The 22,389-nt window shown below is 33.5% G+C and overlaps 1 pseudogene; it reads left to right on the plus strand.

Annotated features, from left to right (window-relative positions):
* Positions 1 to 3,243: 3,243 nt before the first annotated feature.
* LOC107821543 ((-)-camphene/tricyclene synthase, chloroplastic-like) lies at positions 3,244 to 21,530 on the plus strand (annotated as a pseudogene).
* The last annotated feature ends 859 nt before the right edge of the window (positions 21,531 to 22,389 follow it).

Below are 22,389 nucleotides of genomic sequence, written 5' to 3' on the forward strand. Positions count from 1 at the left end.
CGATGTCGTACACTTGTCATTCTGGCATACATCACAAATCGCGCCACATGAAATGCACCCGCGATTTACGACATACTTATTTTTATTATTGTTTGAAGTTATGGTCGGGTCACATGAAATGCACACCCGAATTGGGGATTACGTATCATGACTATGCCACGGGAACCGTACCCATAGTCACTACAATTTATTTAATCGCACCTAAAGAAAACTACGATGTTCAAGATTGATTACCTACATTGTGAGATTAATGTATGATAATTGTAAATTAATAACTACTTTATGGACATCGTAATTTGATTTCAGTTCTGGTTCATAAACAAACAAGTGGGCTAAAAAAAAAATTGGGCCTAGAAGGTCGATTATTTCCTAACTTCCCTTTCAATTCATGATACGAACAATGTAACTCAATCGAAATTACAAACGGCCTTCCTAATTGTGTTCGCCAGATGCTAGTTAGCCGAAATCCAGATTTCCGAGCTAAAGTGGCATTCAATTGGAAATCTCGCATTATACAAACAGCTAACCCAACTTAACATTAGTCAGGTTCATGAATATGTTTTAACATGTAGAAGAACAACATAAGCTATCAACGAAATTTAAAGGAGCATAAATTAAAACAACAGAATCTTCTCTTTTCAACATTCGTGGCCCCAAGCAAAATAGAAATAAATCGCCATGAAGTTAAACAAGTTTAAATCTTCTAATAGACAAACTACTCAGAAAAGGATTCAATCATGCAAAGGCGACAATGAGTCGAAGTTTCATGGAGAGAACAGAGGAATTAATTCCTGTTTACCAATACAGAGACAGGTTCTCAAATGAATACCTGATTGCACAAACCAATTCTAAAAAAAAAAAAAACAAATGAAAGCGAGATAAGAGAACGTTAAAGCTCAGTAAAACAGCAATAGCAACGACAGCAGTCCATGGCTCCAAAAAAAACAGCTCTAATAGCTCAATCGACTTAGAGGTTTCCGGGATTATGAAAAAAAAAATGGAGTATGGGAAACAGTACAATTTTAAAACAATTTCAACTTCATTCAACTAAACAATGATAAGATAAGAACCTACCTAGACTGGAAAGAAGAATACTCAACAGAAATCCACTAAGTAAAGGTTTGGATTGGAGAAAGCAACATTTCTTCATAATTTGTTCTAAACAATTCAAAGTTCTATTCCACATAACAGTGAATCTATTGTTTTAACCCCAAGATATGCAGCTTAAATCGAAAGATAGAGCTGAGCCGACAAAGAAACAATTTCAAAGAAATTTCAGCACTCATTTCACAATGAAGCTAACAAGAATCCACAAAAAATACTCATGAAGACCATAAGGCGTAAATCACTAATTAGATACTCCCTCAACATCCATACCACTAATATGGTTTGTTCAAACATACCAAAACTAACAAAAGAAAATCAGTAGGATTCACAAGAAAATTGCATTATAAAATAATCACACCTAAACCAACTTGCAGACATTCTTCATTTTTTGACAAAATCTCAACTAGCAACACATTACGAACAATACCATAACACGATAGGAAAGAGCAAAGAGATGAACCTGGACGCGTGTAAAGATTTCAATCAATGCTGAAAGTGAATACAATGAGGTGCGACAACAAAGATTGAGCAAAACGACAACTATGACTCGAACAAAAACCCGGACTGAAATTTGCTCGGCGCGAATGGAGCCGCAAATGGACCTCAAATAGCAAGCAATGAACAGCTCGAACAACCTCGACTCAGCTTCCGGCCTCAGATAATCTTCATTTTTTTAAAATCAGAAAACCAAAAGAAAAGCTGAAATACTAAGAAAACTAAACTGATTTTTTTTGTTTTCTGGAATTCGAGAAGGAAATTGACAACTAAACTAAATTTTTAGTATTCTTGTTTAGAAACTCCAAGAACAGAAGTCCTAGCGAAGAAACTTAAGCCGAAGAAAAAGTTTTACTCTCCAAAACCCTAGAACTTTTCTTCTCTCCCCTTTTTGGACTGAAAGATTGTCCTAGAATATTTACCCGGAAATTTTGTCTCTGAACCTTTTTTTTTTCTCTCCTCCCCCTTTCTTCCCTAAGACCTTAGATATATATAGCCCTGCCCTCCTTCCAAATCCAAAACCCCCAAACTCTTTGTGTGGACGATATTTCGGGACAAATGGAGGGCATGGATTGATTGTCAATCGATCCATGGCTCCCATTAATCTAAAAATCGCCCCAAAGAGAATCTAGACGCGAAATATCCGGAAGGAATAATCTTGTTGTCAGAGTTAGTTAGGCTATGTGGCATGAGGAGAGAGGAGGGAGCACGTGAGGTGCGCGGGTTTGATTTTTCCGGTGGGTTTCGGGTATAGCAGCAGCGAGAGAAGGTGGAGGGGGCGCCGTTTGGTTAGGATAGAGATAGGGTTAGGGTTTCTTGATATTAGGCTTATATATTTAGGTGAGGGTGAATAATAACCATCGGATGAGTTAGGAGTGAAGGGCCGAGATTGAATGGGGAAATAGGGGCGGGTCGGCCGTTTTGGGACGGGTCATGGGTTCAGACGTTGAGGCATTGGGCTGCGCGAGCTGGATAATTCGGGGGAATTGTTTGGGCCAGAAATTGTTTTTGGCCCAAATTCAGAACCAAACAGATTTTTTCTTTCTTTTCTTTTCTTTTTTCTTGATTTTAAATCCTAATAAAAATTAATTAATTAAAAACCTAAATTAAGTGCTAAATCAATCTAATTTGTAGAAATAAACCTAGTTATCTATTTTACCATAATTAATGAATTTAGACTAATAAAAGAAGAATTACTAATTTGCAATTTAAAGCTAAAAGTGTAAAAACGACTCATATTTTTTGTGATTTTCGTTTAATAATGCAATTAAATCATGCAATTAAATCCTAAATGCAACTAGACCTAAAATGTTATGCACGAAATACTTTAGATATTTTGGTATTTTTCTTATGATTTTAGCATGTTAAATATGCAACTAAATGCAAGCAACTTTTAACCAAAATTCCTACAAATTCTATAAAACTAAAAACAATTAAGAAAAGTCTATTTGTGAATTTCTATAGGAATATTTTAGTCGGGCAAAAATCACATGCTCACAATATATATATATATATGTCAAATGCTTGGGGATCCAATTACCATATTAAAAAAATCTTTCCACTCATAAAATTTGATCAAATTTGAATGCTATTTATGGCCACCTCCATAAGACCTGCAACTCCTTCTCTTCCATTTTTCAGTGGTAGAAAGGCATCACTTGTATCAAAAGCCAAAGCCTGCAGCATGTCTAAAGCTAATTCCACTAGTCCAAAAGCTGAACCACCATTGAGTCACAGCTCTATTCCAACAAATATGAATACCCATAGGCGTTCTGGGAATTACAAACCTCCTACCTGGCCTTTCGAATAAATCCAATCCATTAACAATGATTATGTGGTACAACCTGTTATTATAAGTCATTCTTGTTACTCAAATATAATATATACTAATATCTCTGTGTAGTATATTTGCACGGATCATAATCACGTGAATATTTTATCAAATGATCATTTTATTTGAAAGTTAATGTTTTTTCTTAAAAAATTTGCGTACGTAGGGAGAGAACTATACGAAGCGATTAAATGAATTGAAGGAGGAAATGCGGAAGAAGTTGAAGATGATGGACGATGTTGATGAAGAAGAATTAGACAAGCTGGAGCTGATTGACAACTTACAAAGACTTGGACTGAGTTACCACTTCAAGGAAGAAATCTTTCAAATTTTGAGAAGCATACACCAAAAACATACGCTACTATAAATTCGGCAAAAACCGATTTACGAAACCGACCAACTTTGGTCGATTTTCTTTGGCGCAAAAATGCGGGAAACTATTTTTGAGTCCCGCGAAATTTATGTTTCAAGAAACCGACCAACTTTGGTCGGTTTTTCAATTAAAATAAATAAAAATTAATATTAAAAAAACCGACTAAAATTGGTCGGTTAATTTGGCGGGTCATTTAAAAAAACCGACCAACTTTGGTCGGTAATTTTACTTTTTAATAAAACCGACCAATTTTGGTCGGTTATTTTCGTGCGAAAATACAATTAAAGAGTATAAATCAAATAAAAGAAAGTCTTAAAACAAAATGTACCAATGGTCTAGTGGTAGATTAGTATCCTGCCACAGTACATATCCCGGTTCGATTCCCAGATGGTGAATCTTTTTATTACATAATTAAAATACCGACCAACTTTGGTCGGTTTTTTTTGCAATATTTTTTTTTTGAATTTAATTGACCGACCAAAGTTGGTCGGTAATTTCCGACCAACTTTGGTCGGTATTCCTTTCCGACCACAAAAATACCGTCCACACGTAAATGGTCGCGTTTTGGTCGGTTTTTTGTCGGAAATTGATAATTTCCGACCGAATTCCGACCAATTTTAATTGGTTGGAAAAATAATGGTCGCAAACGTGTACCGACCGAAATCGGTCGGAAACATCAAAGCGTTGACTGACTGTCAAACTTTAATTTCCGACCGAAATCAGTCGGAAATAATTAATTTTTTTTTTTAATTTTCAAATTTCCGACCGAAATCGGTCGGAAACTATTATTATTATTATTATTATTTTTCATTTTCATTTTCCGACAGAATTCGATCGGAAATTTAAAATAATAATAATTTTATTTAATTAAATAATTAGTTGTAAATTGTAGGAAATTTCAATAAACTGGAGAATTTATTTGCAATTTCCGACCGAATTCGGTCGGAAATCTGGGTAAAAACTGGGCAAAAATGCCTATTTTTGAGCTACACCACCTGCCAATTACAACCAATATCCATCCTATAATGGCAGCATTACATTGCTGCCATTCAACCATAATTAATCAACAACAATGAATATACTAACAACAACAACAACAATAATTAACTAACAAAAACTATTAACTACACTAACAACCATTATCTAACAACAACAACAACTAATAACAACCACAACAAGAACTACTAAAATGTTCAATAACAAAATAACAATATAATCATCATTCAAAACTAGTCTCAACTAAATATTGACAAGTTCAATACTTTGTTTAGCAATACACATCATTCAATGAGTTTTTTATCTAGCATCATCTCCATCTTCACTCCTAGAACCTTCATCGTCGGCACATAGGGAAGGCTCACGAGATCGGGGAATGGGGAAAGCACCACTAGCAAGAAGATTGGCCAGTTGACCTTGAAGGAGATTAAATTGTTCGTCCCTCCTTTCTAGCTGAACTTGAAGGGTACCAAATTGTTCATCTCTCTTTTTTTCTCTAGCCTTGGTCTCTTCAAGCTCTACTGTCATCTTTGCGATCTTCTATTCCATAGATGATATAGTCGACCTATCAATCGCCTCGATCTTCTGTCTATATAATATTATAAATATTTATAGTAGTTATGAAACTTACATGTGTAGTCTCCGCCCGGTCCTCAACCCATCTATTTGGATTTGTCGGTGCCTTCTTCTTCCGGATGTGAGTCTCCATGAAGAACTCATCATGACTCATCTTCATCCCATATTTTTTTTTCCTACAAATATAATAAAACGTGTTAACAAAATTAACATATATAAATATAGTTCGATAAAAATAGACCGAAATATTTTAAGGAATTACCAGTTGTCTTCTCGTATTCCCTATGCTCCTTGAACCCAGACAATGCAAGGAGCCACCCTTCTCAGATGCTCGGGCCTTCTTTTCCAGTTCACTCTGCTTCTCGAATTTCTCGGTGGCCCAATATCTCTGCAGATCCTCCCATATATTCGGTAGAACCCATGAAGGCTTCTTGTTAACCTTTCGAGCAGAGCAGAAGGAGTAGAGAGTCTCTTACGACATTTGTACTCCCAATTTGCACAAATTTCACGGTTATACCGGTCCTCCCAGACACACTTAGTGTGCAAATAAAGTATGTAGCGTTAGATTAAAATATTGTTAATATAATGCTTAAATAGATAAGAATTATATTAAAACCTTAAATTGGTTAAACATTTGTTGCACGAGATCCTCTGGAAAGTCACTCCAAGTCGGATGGGGTGCATTATACAACCCGCCAAGAATATCAGTGATTATCTTTGTAACATAATGATTAGGAATGAACCTGCAACATAGCAATTATATTAAATAAACAAGAGTAGTTATTCCCTTCCCTTAGTGGATGACTAACGGCCTCTAACTGTTCATAAAAATATTTTACCTCTTCGTTAGGAGGTTGTTCAACACTTTCATGGGTTTCAAAATCGAAGTGCATCCCAAAAGCATCCGCAACCATTTCATGGTATCTAGGATGTTGAACGTTATTCCCCACCGACCTACTACTTTCACCAACAACTACATTATGAAATACACCATCACTACCATCAATCTCTCCATGACTAGTCCACACAAAATAATTATCCATAAATCCTTTTTTATAAAGATGAGCCTTAACATCCTCCGATCCAAAAAATTGCAAACACTTGCACTTCACATAAGGACACCTAATCAACCCTCCAATCCGAAACGGTTCAAGTGACATTGCATGCGTAATAAATTCCTTAACCCCTTCTATAAATTACTTCCTTAAAAACCGATGATTAGGATAATTCCTATTATACATCCAACTACGATATTCCATCTACATAAAGAACGAATAAATTATATTAATCATAGTTCAAATTAATTTATAGAATTAAGTTACATAATAAACTTTAGTTACAATATAATTAATTTAAATAATTTGAGTGCTTATTAATTTAAAAGTTCATATATATCCCTAAAATAATAATAATCTTCTAACATAGATAATGCTATCATAAACATAATCAATAGGGGTAAACCCTAAATCTAATTAATCATTAACTAAACTCTAGTTTATACAATAGAAGAATTAAAATTACTTAAATTAAAAAATGTAGATAACTAACCTTGAAAGAGAAGAGAGGGGGTTTGATTTTGGGTGCTAAAAGCAGTGGGTGGTGGTGGCGGAGGAAGCAGTGGTGGCAGCCGGCGGCCGAACAATGGCGGGGGAGGGGAGGGAGACGATGGGGGGCTTTGATTTTGGGTGAGGAGGGAGACAAGAGTTGATTTTGGGTGGAAATGCAACTAGAAAGGAGATGATGAGAAATGGAAGAGAGATAGAGAAAATGAAAAAATGGGGAAGAAGCCCGTCCCTGGCAGATCTAAATTGGAAATTTCCGACCGAAAACGATCGAAAATTCGGTCAGAAATATTAAGTGACATTTGACCGTTTGACCATGCCATTTTCGACCGAAATCGGTCGGAAATGTTTAGTTAATATTTAATAATTAGTTAACTACTTATTATTTATTATAAGTTATATATATCAAATAAGTATTAAATATTATTTATTTAAAAAAGCTCAATATTATTTACACACACAAATATATAGTATAGTATAATATATATACTAAGTGTATAGTATATAAGCTATATTCGATATAACATTAGCTATATTAAGATGTGTATAGTATATAAGCTATATTCGATATAACATTAGCTATATTAAGATGTGTATATATATATATATATATATATATAAAAGCTCTTTATTATTTACACACACAAATATATAGTATAGTATAATATATATACTAAGTGTATAGTATATAAGCTATATTCGATATAACATTAGCTATATTAAGATGTGTATAGTATATAAGCTATATTCGATATAACATTAGCTATATTAAGATGTGTATATATATATATATATAATATATATATATATATATATATAGTATAATGTAGTATATATATATATATATATGTATATATATATATATAAAAGCTCTTTATTATTTACACACACAAATATATAGTATAGTATAATATATATACTAAGTGTATAGTATATAAGCTATATTCGATATAACATTAGCTATATTAAGATGTGTATAGTATATAAGCTATATTCGATATAACATTAGCTATATTAAGATGTGTATAGTATATAAGCTATATTCGATATAACATTAGCTATATTAAGATGTGTGTGTGTATGTGTGTGTGTATATATATATATATATATATATATATATATATATATATATATATATATATTAGCTATATTAAGATGTCTCTCTCTCTCTATATATATAGTATAGTATAAGATGTATATATAGTATAGTATATATAGTATAGTATTAGAGTTGTAGTTTAGGAAGTAGTTGAGTCTTGTCTTATTTTGTACCGTTGTGAGACTAGTCTGGTAGGGTTTTTGTCTAAGCTAGCTCGAGGCAATGTCGTGTCTTACTATTCTGCGTTTCAGTGTCAGACCTATTTACTAGCTATCGTTTTTGTTTTTGCTTTTTTCGTTTTTGCTTTGCATCTTTCTTCTAGATTTCATGTTGTTCCTATTTTTCCTATGATTTCTGTGGTGATATTGATATTGTCTTATTTTGTCTTTTTGTTCTCTTGGGCCGAGGATCTTTCGGAAATAACCTCTTTACCTCTTCGGGGTAGGGAAAGGTCTGCGTACACACTACCCTCCCAGACCTCACTAGTGGGATTTCACTGGGTTGTTGTTGTTGTTGTATATATAGTATAGTATAATATATATACTAAGTGTATAGTATATAATTTCCGACCGAAATCGGTCGAAAATATTAAGTGACATTTGACCGTTTGACCATGCCATTTCCGACCGAAATCGGTCGGAAATGTTTAGTTAATATTTAATAATTAATTAACTACTTATTATTTATTATAAGTTATATATATATCAAATAAGTATTAAATATTATTTATTTAAAAGCTCTTTATTATTTACACACACAAATATTATTAAATTTATATTTTAATTTGTATAAAAGCGTTTTTCCGACCGAATTCAGTCGGAAATATTAAATTATAAATTTCGGTTGGTTAATTAAATATATATAATTTTTGTCTTGGGCGGGAAACAAAAAGTTCAAACTTTTCGACCGAAATCGGTCGAAAATTCTGAATTTTTTTAATATATAATTATTTTTGTACATTATATACAAGTATGACCAAATATTTGACCAATTTCCGACCGATTTCGGTCGAAAATTTAGAAAAGTTTTAATAAATAATTATTTTTGTACAGTATATACAAGTATGACCAAATATTTGACCAATTTCCAACCGAAATCGGTCGGAATTTTTATTTTTTTGCTGTCAGAAAATTTTCTTTGACTTTTGCGACCAAATACTCTTATTTCCGACCAATTTCGGTCGGTTTTTTTCCGACCGATTTCGGTTGGAAAGCCTTGGACGGAAATCACCCGATTTCTAGTAGTGAAAAATACCGCCAAAATATAAATGATCGCATTTTGGTCGATTTTTTGTCATTACCGACCAACGTTAGTCGGTTTTTACCGAATTTCTAGTAGTGATATATTACAGAAGGAGGGCAGAAACATAATCGCGGGAGAATATTCATTATTATACGCTACGGCTTTTAAATTTAAACTCTTGAGAGAACATGGTTTTGATATTTCTCAAGGTATTACGTACTGTTCATCGGTGAATGTTTTGGGGTCCTCTTTTATGCTCTTATATTCAATAGTCTCAAATTTTGTGCTATTTTATAAAAAGATGAAACATTTGGGGGAAGTCGACCTTGTATACGTTGGAATGTTGGCAATGCGACATACACATACATACATGTGATCCTATTAATGGCTAGCTTTAATTGCACTAAGCACCCCCCTATTATATGATTCAATTCTAGATAGACCCCTTTAAAAGCAAATACTTACCGCCTTATACTATAAAAAGCCTACGCTTACACCCCCAATGAGGTATATTCATAATTGAGTATGTTACAATATAATTGTTAAAAGTAAATCAAATTTTAAATAAAAAGTTTTTGCTTATCTATTTTAATGAAATTTTAAAAAGAAGATGAACGTATTTTGTTGAAATGTTTTGATCACGTCTTTGATTAAAAAAGAGAACAAGTTTTTTTTTGAAATATGTATCTTTCGAAACTCATTAATAAGAAAATACCATAATTACTTAATAAGATATATGAAAAATTAGTAATAACTTTCATGCACTTTAAACATGTAGTTATTTGTATTTTCATTTAATTATTATATTTTATCATTATATTTCTTATTTTAATTTTAGTTTATTTATTTATTCTTCCGCTTCAAAATTATCTTTCAAATTTTCTTAGTTAGTTGAATTTTCATCTTTATAGAATTTTCATTAATAAGAGGTTTAATATTTTTTAGAAAATATGAATAACATCATTATATATATTTAAGAGTTCCGAAAGATAATATTTTTCCAAATACATAAAAGGCATTAATAAGATTTTTTAACATAAATATTAATTCTTTTTCTCAAACTTTAAAAAAATCAATATATAAGAACCTTTTATTTACAAGTTTAATTTGTCTTTAAGTAATTATATTTAAATATACTTAGTAAAAGATTATACTTCATAAGAGGTGCAAGTGTAGGATTTTCATAGTATAAAGGGTGTAAGTATTTCATAAAATATAGGGAGTGTATCCGAAACAAAATCATACTATAAAGGTGTTTCGTATAATTACCCAAAATTAAGTTATTATAGTATTAGTTACACAATTTAAGAGTTACCAATGTAAGAAAAGAAGAACTAAATCATGACCGATAGAGTTATCAATGTTTTGAAAAGAATATACAGTCACCTTTATATAACAATCTCTATATAATAATATTTTAATATAAAATCAAAATCTTTTTGGCACCAAATTTTTATATTATATTCTATCTCTTACTAAAACAGTATTTTACCAATTATTACCAACAATAACCATTTTTATTGCAGTAGAATTATCTCTCTGTATATAATTAATAATCATCTTTATAGATATATAGCATCTATGATTACCAATAATCGGTCTCTATGACAAAATATTATGTGAATATATATTTTCATATTATAGGTTTTATTCCATGAAAGATCTGCACATATATTTAGATTTTTTTCTCTTGTTTAGATATATTGAACAGTTACAAGATGGATGATAATTTCAAAGAAACTCATGATAAAGACACAAAAAGATTGTTGCAATTGTACGAACCTTCGTTTTTCTCTACAGTAACAGAAAATACTTTGAAACTCGCCACAAGAGTCACAAAGTTGGAGTTAAGAATTATCTTGAAAATTATGAACACAGTGAGGAGAATGTAACAGCAACTTTAGTCCGCCATGCATTGGAACTTCCTTCGCATTGGATGATGTTTAGATTAGAGACAAGATGGTACATTAACGTTTATGAGAAAATGCCAAACGCTAATCCTCTTTTGCTCGAGCTTGCCAAGTTGGACTTCAACATTGTTCAAGCAACACATCAAGAAGATTTAAGAGATGTATCAAGGTGTGACGACATCTCTCTCCATATATATATATATATCATTAATACATAGGTTTAACAAATATCTGAAGATTAAATAATTAGGAGAAACTAAAGAAGTATTTCTACTTAATTATTTAGAACATGTTTTTGATAATTTCTCATGTAGCATTGATGAGTAATTAATTATATTTAAAGGTGGTGGAAGAACACATGCCTAGCAGAGAAGTTGCCATTTTCAAGAGACAGATTGGCGGAATGTTTCTTTTGGACAACAGGGAAAGTATTTGAGCCTCAACAAGGACACTGCCGAATAATGCTCACTAAGATCAATGCTTTTGTTACAACCATTGATGATATTTATGGGACTTATCAAGAGTTACAACTCTTTACTAATGCTGTAGAAAGGTAATTTTATGAGAGCAACTACATCTCTAACTTCATTTATCTTTGCTTTACAGTTAACACAAACCATCACTACTAAAAATCTGCTAAAAACCGACCAACAATTTCCGACCAACATTGGTCGGTCAAAAAATGCGACCAAAAACCGTCCGGGTTGGACGGAAACTGGGGAAAAAAATATTTATATTTTTTAAAACTAAATACCGACCAACATTGGTCGGTAAATTGGTCAATGAATTGACCAAGCTGGTCAGACAAGAAAATTTTGGATTACCGACCAACGTTGGTCGGTAATCTGGATCCAATTTTTTAAATTTTAATAATTATTTTATTATTTAAAATATTTTATAATATTTAAGAATTTATATTTAAAATTACCGACCAACGTTGGTCGGTTAATGTAGGGGAAGCATTTACCGACCAACTTTGGTCGGTAATTGTTATTTTCTGCAAAATAACCGACCAAAGTTGGTCGGTTATTACGTCAACATTATTGATCAAACTTTCGAATTACTTTTATATTTACTATCTAAATAATATAAATGTAATTCGCTAACACTTTTGTAATACAAATAATTAATACACTAACATATACTATATATAACATGCTATTTGTAAATTGATTCATCGACTTATAACTTACTTAATTAGATGCATCGATGAATATTAAAAATAAAACGTTTGACCTATATCGACTAATAGTAAAAATAAAACGTCTCGACTTATATCGATTAATCTAGCTATGCCATGTATTATTAGTGATGAATGAATGAAAAATAAAAGAATTAATACTAAACATCTGTGACATATATATATATATATATATATATATATATATATATGGATCACAAATTAAATAAACGAAAGAAGCTATTAGTATTAAGTAAACGAGTTAAATTAATAGGTCAAACATGGTCAAACTTTAACAAGCTATATATATACACACTAACATATACTATAACAAGCTATATATATATAGTTAAAGTATTACAATGAAGTGTGTTTGTATGTGTGTGTGTGTGTGTATATATATATATATATATATATATATATATATATATATATATATATATAAGAACATGAAGCGCTAGGACCACAGGGTCGGGTTCTTTTAGGGATAGACTTGGGAAGATACTAATTAGTATATATACTTTATCATCAAATATATCTATTTGTAAATTGATTCATCGACTTATAACTTACTTAGATGTATTGATGAATATTAATCGATGATTCATCAAAACGTCTCGACCTATATATCGATTAATCTATGTCATGCATTATTAGTGATGAACGAATGAAAAAAGAAGTTATTAGCATCAATTACAATATAGTGTATGTGTGTGTGTGAGAAATTACTCACATACTTAATTATAACTTAGAAAATTTACTTAGATAAATGCTATTATAATTTATTAAAATTAAATAGTTCATATAATTATTTATAAAGATTATGCTTATAGTTTATAATTATTTATAATAATTGCATAGTTAAATAAAATAAATTCTTGTAGTTTATAATATTTTTTTTTATAATTTATAATATTTTAAGAAAAAAAATACAAAAAAAAGAATTTAAATTTTTTTTAAAAAAAATCCGACCAAAGTTGGTCGGTTTTTGGTCAAACGGTCAGCACTTAATGTACCGACCAAAATTACCGACCAACTTTGGTCGGTATTTCTAAAATCAGAGAAGTGAAAATGGGGGAAACCCCCATTTCTCTGAAATATTTTCCTCTTCAATTCCCTCTTCCCTCTTCCCCTCTCTCCTTCTCCCAACCCTCCCCCTCGCATCCAGCCCTCCCCCTCGCCGTCGCCGTCACCGCTACCACTGTCACTGCCGCCCCTCTCCTTCTCCATCTCCTAAAAATTCTAGGTTTGAATTATTACAACCCTTTTATTTATTATTTCTAGGTTTTGTTAATTAGTTATGAATTAGTTTCAATTGATTAGTGTTTCAATTATTTGAACATTGCATTTTATTGAGGATTAGGGTTTAGGTCTTGTTTTAATTAGTTTTATTAACTAATTAGTTTTGTTAATTAATTTATAATTGTAGAATAAATTAATTTGTTGTTGTGAATCGAACTTTTAGGGTATGGGTTGAATTTCTTTAGTTTAGTTAGTTTATGTTTAAACTCATAGGATATGAATTGAAATTTTAGTTTTTAGGATTTGTTCTTGTGAATTAAACTTTTAGGATATGAATTGAACTTTTAAGATATGAATTGGACCTTTTGGATATGAATTAAACTTTTAGGATATAAATTGATGTAATTAGGAAAACATAATTATCTTAAATTAACTAAAAAGGATATAATTAATTTATAAATGTAGAATAAATTAATTTGTTCTTGTTTTATTTGTATAGATGGAACATCGTACTTGGATGTACAATAGAAATTATCCTAATCGGCGGGGATTGCGGGAGGATTTTGTAGAAGGGGTTGATGACTTTATTAGACATGCAATGTCACTTCCACCATACCAAAGCGAAGGAGTAATTAGGTGCCCTTGTGTCAGGTGCGATTGTATGAAGTTTAAAAAATCGGAGGAAGTTAAGCTTCATCTTTATAGGAAGGGGTTTATAGAGAATTACTTTGTGTGGACTAATCATGGAGAGATCGATGGTAGCCGTGGGATATTTCATAATATGGTTGTTGGTGAAAGTAGTAGATCGGTGGAGAATACAAATCTTGATTCTAGAATTCAGGATATGATTGCGGATGCTTTTGGGGGTGAGCGCAATGAAAATGTTGAACAAACTTCTAATGATGACACAAAACGTTTTTATGAACAGTTAGAGGAAGCTAGTCGTCCACTACGTGAAGGAAGTCCGCACTCTGAGCTGTCTGTTGCAGTTAGATTACTAAGTATCAAATCTAATTGGAATATTTCTCAAGCAGCCATGGACTATTTCATTGACCTTATGAGTGAACTAGTTGACCCTAATATCAACTTACCTGGTGATTTCTATAAGGCGAAGAGATTGGTTTCTAAGTTAGGACTTTCGTCAATGAGAATTGATTGTTGTGAAGATGGTTGCATGTTATATTATAAAGATGATGCAACTTTAGACAGTTGTAAATTTTGCGAAAAGCCTCGTTTCAAGAGGCTTTCCAGCGGGAATATGGTCGCTGTCAAGGCAATGCATTATTTACCTCTTATACCTAGGTTAAAGAGGTTATATGCGTCGATGAGTTCTGCTCCTCATATGAGATGGCATTTTGAAAATAGAAGACCACCTGGTGTTATGTGTCATCCTTCAGATGGAGAAGCTTGGAAGCACTTTGATAGGACATATCCAGATTTTGCTATTGGAACATTCGGTTAGGTCTGTGTGCCGATGGATTCACGTCTTTTTCTATATCTGCGACACCATATTCATGTTGGCCTGTCTTTCTTACACCTTATAATCTACCACCTGAGTTGTGTATGACTAGTCCATATATATTCTTAAATTGTATTATCCCCGGTCCACGTAATCCGAAAAGTTTGATTGATGTATATTTGCAACCTTTGATTGATGAGCTAAAACAATTGTGGTATGCTGGTGTTGAAACATATGACATATCAACCAAGCAGAATTTTAATATGCGTGCTAATTTAATGTGGACTATTAATGATTTTCCTGCGTATGGAATGTTGTCTGGGTGGATGACTGCTGGGAAGCTAGCTTGTCCTTACTGCATGGAAAATAGTAAAGCGTTCACTTTGAAACATGGCCGAAAGCAATCATGGTTTGATTGTCACCGTCAATTCTTTCCTGATGATCATGAGTTTAGAAGGATGAAAAATGCATTCAAAAAGAATAAAGTGGAATATGATTCTCCACCTCCGATACTTTTAGGTGAGGAAATTTGGGAGAGGGTCCAGAACTTCAGTAAAGTTATTGAGGCTCCACCTTATAGATTCCCCGGATATGGTATTAATCATAATTGGACGAAACAGAGTATATTTTGGGAGTTGCCTTATTGGAAGGATAATCTTCTCCGACACAACCTTGATGTCATGCATATTGAGAAGAATTATTTTGATAATTTGTTCAACACAGTGATGGATGTTAAAGGTAAGACAAAAGATAACCCGAAGGCTAGAATGGACTTACAAGAATATTGCAGGCGGCCTGAATTATACTTGCAGACAGCAAACAATGGTAAGGTGTTCAAGCCCAAAGCAAGTTACACATTCACTTTGGAGGAAAGACGACAAATTTGTGATTGGGTTACGAAATTAAAGATGCCTGAGGGTTATGCGTCGAATCTTGGAAAAAAGTAGATATGGAGGTAGGGAAGTTGAGCCATTTGAAAAGTCATGACTGCCATGTTTTCATGGAGACCTTAGTGCCTATTGCATTTTGTGGTTTGCCTGAAAGAATCTGGAAACCCATCACAGAGATTAGTTTGTTTTTCAAAGACTTGTGTTCTACCACATTAAGGGAAGAAAACCTACTTCGGATGGACCAGAACATCCCTGTAATTTCTAGTAAGATGGAAAAAATATTCCCATGTGGTTTCTTTGATGTGATAGAACACCTTCCAATACACCTTGTATACGAGGCACTGACTTGGAGGGCATGTTCAATGCAGATGGATGTATCCCTTTGAGAGGTAATATTATAAGTTTGATGTACTATTCTATTTTATTTGAATGTTATTGGCTAACATGAGATTATGTAGGACAATTGGCAAATGCAAATAATTTGTTAAGCAGAGGAATAAGATTGAAGGATCTATATGCGAAGCCTATCTTGCAAAGGAAACTGCACATTTTTGTTCTTATTATTTTGAGAGTAACGTGCCATGTTCTAGGAATAGGCCCAATAGGCACACAGTCGAATGTGTGAATGATCCATTATGTCCACCAATGTCCATATTCAATCAACCAGGCCGATGTTCTAAGGATGTTAGAAAGAGAAGTTTGAGTGATATGGAGTACAAGTCAGCTACACTTCATGTGTTGCTAAATTGTCCCGAAGTTGTACCATTTCTCAAGTAAGTATTGATTTATTAGTTATCAAAATGTAAAATTTACTGTGACTACATATTGATGTAACTACTTAAAATATTTGATATGTCACAGTCACTTCGTGTGTCAATTTGGCTATGATGCTGTATATACGAGATTTGATACGTGGTTCAAACAATTTGTAAGTGTGTGTATATATATATATATATATATATATATATATATATATATATATATATATATATATATATATATATATATATATATATATATATATACATATGTAGTGAATGTATAAAAATTGATTCATAAGTTGTGCTAACTTATGACTTTTTTTAACTCTATGTAGGTAAATAATCCAAATAATGGTGTAAATCAATTTTTGAAAGATATATCTTGGGGACCTGGGCTTCAGGTCACAACAATGTCTAAGTACGTAGTGAATGGTTATAAGTTTCATACAGAGGATTGCTCTAAAAATAAAAATAGCAACAACAGCGGGGTGTGGGTTCTAGGTGGTGATGGCAATCAAGTTGGAGATATTGATTATTATGGTGTGGTCAAAGAAATATTACAACTAGAATATACAGGTTGGCCATATAAGAAATTGATACTCTTTAGATGCAAGTGGTTTGACCCAAATCCAACAAGAGGTACAAGAGTACACAACCAATACAACATAATTGAGGTTAATCATACGAGGGGGTATGATCGCTATGATCCTTTCATAATTGCACATAACGTTAGGCAAGTGTATTATGCTCATTATCCATTGCGGCGGAATAAGTCCGATTGGTGGGTTGTAATAAAAACTAAGCCTGTAGGTAGGGTGGAGGCATTAGCTCTGACCCGCCTACACCGTCTTCACATGCATCAGATACACATGCTTCGGATGGTGATGACGAGGTAGTGCATTATGATCGATATGGCAGGATCATCATAGTCCCTGAGGGTGATGGGTAAGTGTTATTCATTATTTTTGCGTCTATTGATTTGTAACATTTTTACTAAGATATTAATGTGTTTTTGTTGTTAAATTGCAGGTTCAGGCCGGGTAATAAAACTACGAGGATAATCACCAATGCCATCAGAAAGCTTTATGATGGCCCTTATGCGACTTGGACTGATTGCCCATTCTCACTAAAGGAGCAAATTTTCAATCAATTTAAGGTATAAATGTTCTTTTAAACAGTTTAATAATTTATACTTATGATGTTTCCATCTAATATTTAACTTTTGAAATACAGAGCAAGTGTGTATGGGAAGACCGCTATAGCGCGGAAGTGGCTACAAATTTTCATCATAAAGCTCGCAAGAGATTGGCAGATGCTTTCTCGGATGCTAGAAAGAAGAACAAGAGGCCTGGCTGGTTACTTGAGAATTTGTGGAATGATTTGCAAAGGCAATGGCTTACCGCAGAGTTCTTAGAGAGGAGCGAAAAAGGAAAGAAAGCTCGTGCATTCGAGAAGGGAGGCTCCTTGCACACTGGAGGTGCGATCAACCTAGGGACAATAAAAAGAAGATTGGTACGTAATTGCTTAAATTATTTTACTTTTCTAAGTATATCTATTCTGTTTATTAACTAAATTAATTTGTTTTCAGGAAAAGAAATATGGGCGTCCAATGAGCTATTCAAGGAGACACATATTGTGAAGAAGAAGAAAGAGGGGGATCAAGATAGGTGGGTCGAGGACCGAGCCTCGACTGCATATGTAAGCTTTCAATTTTATTTAAGTATTATAATTTACTTTTATAAACAACTTGAAATACTGATTTAATTTAAAATAATATAGGATCGCTACCAAAGTAACGTGGAGGAATTCATCCGTAGTCATCCAGCTGGTGAATCGGGTGAGCCAACCCAACCTTCGGACGAGGATGCTGAAAGAATATGGTTGGAGTCTGTTGGCGGTCCAAAATGGGGGAAGGTATACGGGCTTCCTACTAAAAACTTCCATCGCTATAAGTGTGGAATGCGAGGAATAGGGACTTCCTCGCATGGCGAGCAACTTAATAGGGAGAGCCTCTCCGCTATGCGGGAGACAGTGACAAAGCTCACAGCAGAGCTAGAAGCGTCCAAGGAAAGAGAAAGGTTTAGAGATGCTCAATTCCTTGGCATGCAAGCTCAGATCAGAACTCTCCTATCTAGTGGAGCTTTTCCGTTGCCCCGATCTCGTGAGTCATCTCCAGAGGGTCGACCTCCACGTGATCGTTCCTCCCGCCCTGCTCGTGATCGTTCCTCCCGTCCTCCCCGTGATCGTGCTTCCCGTCTTCCACAAGACCGTTCTCTATATCGTCTTGTAGATGAAAGTTCATCAGACGGTGATGATGATGTTGTACAAAACACCCCTTGACTTTTATATACTTTGAACTAGACAAATAGAACTAGTTTTGAACTAGTTGTAATTAGTTTTAACTTGGTTTTGGATTTTTATGTTCAATTGAACTTTAATTTGTTAGTTTTAAAGTATTTATTGAATGTTTTGGTTGTTGTTGTTGTGTTGTTGTTGTTGTTATTGTTGTTGTTATTGTTGTTGTGTTGTTGTTGTTGTTGTTGTTGTTGTTGTTGTTGTTGTTGTTGTTGTTGTTGTTGTTGTTGTTGTTGTTGTTGTTGTTGTTGTTGTTGTTGTTGTTGTTGTTGTTGTTGTGTTTTTGTTTTTGTTGTTGTTGTTGTTGTGTTGTTGTTGTGTTTTTGTTGTTGTGTTTTTGTTGTTGTTGTTGTTGTTGTTGTTGTTGTTGTTGTTGTTGTTGTTGTGTTGTTGTATTGGTATGCTGGCAAGTGGTTTAGCTGCCAAAACAGGCATTTTATGTCAAAATTAATCCCAGAAAAACCGACCAACGTTGGTCGGTTTTTAATAAATAAAAAAAATTATTCCAAAATACCGACCAAAGTTGGTCGGTTAATGAACGTTGAATTCCCAGAATTCAAGACTACCGTCCAACTTTGGTCGGTATTTTGCTTGCATTGTTGAGATTACCGACCATAGTTGGTCGGTAATGTTTAATTTTAATTAGTTTTAAAAAATATATATTTTCAATTACCGACCAAAGTTGGTCGTTTTTTTTTAATTTTAATAATTAATAAAAAAAGATAATCCGACTAACTTTGGTCGGTAAAATTAAATTAATAAAATACGTTTCGGACCAAAGTTGGTCGGTAAGTAATTAAATTTGTCAGATGGTTGTTTTAATATACCGACCAAAGCTGGTCGGTAATTTCCGACCAACTTTGGTCGGTAAGCCGTTCCGACCATCAAAATACCGTCCACACCGTAAAGGTCGCGTTTTGGTCGGTAATTTTTCATAACCGACCAACGTTGGTCGGTATTTTTGGTCGGTTTTTAGCGAATTTCTAGTAGTGCATGCGTTACTCAACTTTTATTGTTTGTCTCAAGATAATGATTAAGAGACTAACATTTTCAAGATTTTTTTTAATTAGCTTCTTCTTTTCACGTACGTTCAAATATTTGTAGACTAGCTAAGTTGGGTCTTGAAACGATGTACTTGCTCTAATAATTAATTGACCCCTTTATTCACGTTCGGTTAGAATGTAAAAATATATTTTTCTGGTAATAATTAATACATTCAGATGGGAGCTAAAAGCAATGGAGCAACTTCCAGAATACATGAAAGTAACGTACCTTGCGCTGTTCAACACAATCAATGAAATGGCGTATTAAGTTCTTAAAGAGAAGGGTATCAATGTCCTACCCTACCTTACAAAATCAGTAAGAATTCATATGGTTGTTATTAGAATATATTTTTTGTCCCAGAGATTAAACATGCCTATTTTATTAATTTCCTAAATATCTAATCTGCTATTTGAAACACATGCACGTTAATTAATTAGTGGACAGATTTGTGCAAAGCTTACTTACAAGAAGCAAGATGGTACTATAATGGACATAAGCCAACTCTGCAAGAATACATGGATAACGCATGGATCTCAATTTCAATTCCTATGATATTAATCCACTGCATTCTTCATAGTTACCAACACAATTACCAAAGAGGAATTGGAATCACTAAGCAAGTACCCAGACATAATTCGCTGGTCTTCAACAATTGTTCGCTTCGCTGATGATTTAGGGACATCATCGGTATGCTTTTATACCTTTTATTTCACATGAAATTTATTTGGCTCCTCATTCTAATCTACTTTATGGTCCAATAGAATATATGGAGATATATGTGACTAAAGAAAGATATTTCAAAATTTATAAATGTTATAGCGTTTTAAAAACTTTCATAATGAGATATATATTCAAAATAAGAAATGAACGAATTGCGATGAGTTTGCATTTCAAATTCAAATTTGTTTGGGTCTATAGTAACAAGGGGCAATGAATTTAAGGTTTCAAATCCCTCCAGAAAAATAACCCCTTATTTTTCTTTCGGATCAAAATAGTATGAAATATATGGCCTTCAAAAATAATTAGTAGACGTTACAAATTCTCGATGTCTCATATAATTTTTCTTTTCCTATATTTATTTCAGTATGAATTGGAAAGGGGGGACGTTCCAAAGTCAATTCAGTGTTACATAAACGAAAAGGGTGTTTCGGAAGAAGAGGCAAGAGAACACATACAATATTTGATAAAGGAGACATGGGAAATGATGAACAAAGCTCAGAGAGACAACTTGCTATTTTCTGGAACATTTGTTGAAGTTGCAAAGAATACTGCACGAACGGCACAGTGCATATATCTGCATGGAGATGGGCATGGAATTTCAAACGCCGATATTAAAAATAGCATCTCCAAAGTACTTTTTGAGCATATCACAGTTCCAAATCCATTGACTCCCAATCCATCCCTATAATTAAAGTTAGATACTAGTATAATTTATTTGTATCAAATAAGACTCTTTAATTTGTGCTTGCATAATACTGTTCGTGAAAGCAGTAGTGAGTAAGAAAAAGTAGTGAACTTATTAATTACGCGATATATAACTTATTTTGATGGTTGTTACCCATCATTTCACAATGTACGTGTGAATAGATTGTATCATGTAACGATCCGACTTGTCGTTTTAAGAATTAACGCCCCATTCAGTAACTCAAGATCTCGAGCAGCTTTGTAATATGTATTATGACCCGCAGGTGTGGTCGAGTTTGATTTTCGGAAGATTCAGAAATAAATTGAAAGAACAATTCTTAGTTACAAGCTTAAATGGAAAGAGTTGACCGGAGAGTTGAGTTTTGAGCAAACGACCCCGTAATGAAATTTTGATAATGGCAATATGTCACAACTCGCAATTTGGAGTTGTGATTTCGACCAAGAACTGGTGAGAAAAGGTCCTTCTGATGGTCTGACGTAGAACTGTCTACTCGGGCAACTTGGGCTTTTTAATTTTAAGCATATATAAGGGGGTATAGGTGATGAAAGCTCCGACCTGCCTCCCCCATACGTGCTTCCACCGAGCCGTATCGAACGAGCTACCTTGGGGGCAACCTCAAGGGCCTGCCTAGATAGCTCAAAGGAGTGTCAAAGGCATCCATACGAGTTTGGGAACTCTATGGACGGCGCAACGCCTTCGGGCTAGCGTTGGGCATCAAAGTGGTGTTAGAGGCTCGATGTGTGGGACGGCCAGCCCCGCGGGCTGCCGAATGTTTGGAAGAGAGCTCCGTGCCGATTGGATACTTGACGCACCTGTCTTAGGGGCATCATGTGTCGACTTG

The sequence above is a fragment of the Nicotiana tabacum genome, chromosome 22 (genome assembly GCF_000715075.1).
Source record: "Nicotiana tabacum cultivar K326 chromosome 22, ASM71507v2, whole genome shotgun sequence".
Lineage (NCBI taxonomy): Eukaryota > Viridiplantae > Streptophyta > Magnoliopsida > Solanales > Solanaceae > Nicotiana > Nicotiana tabacum.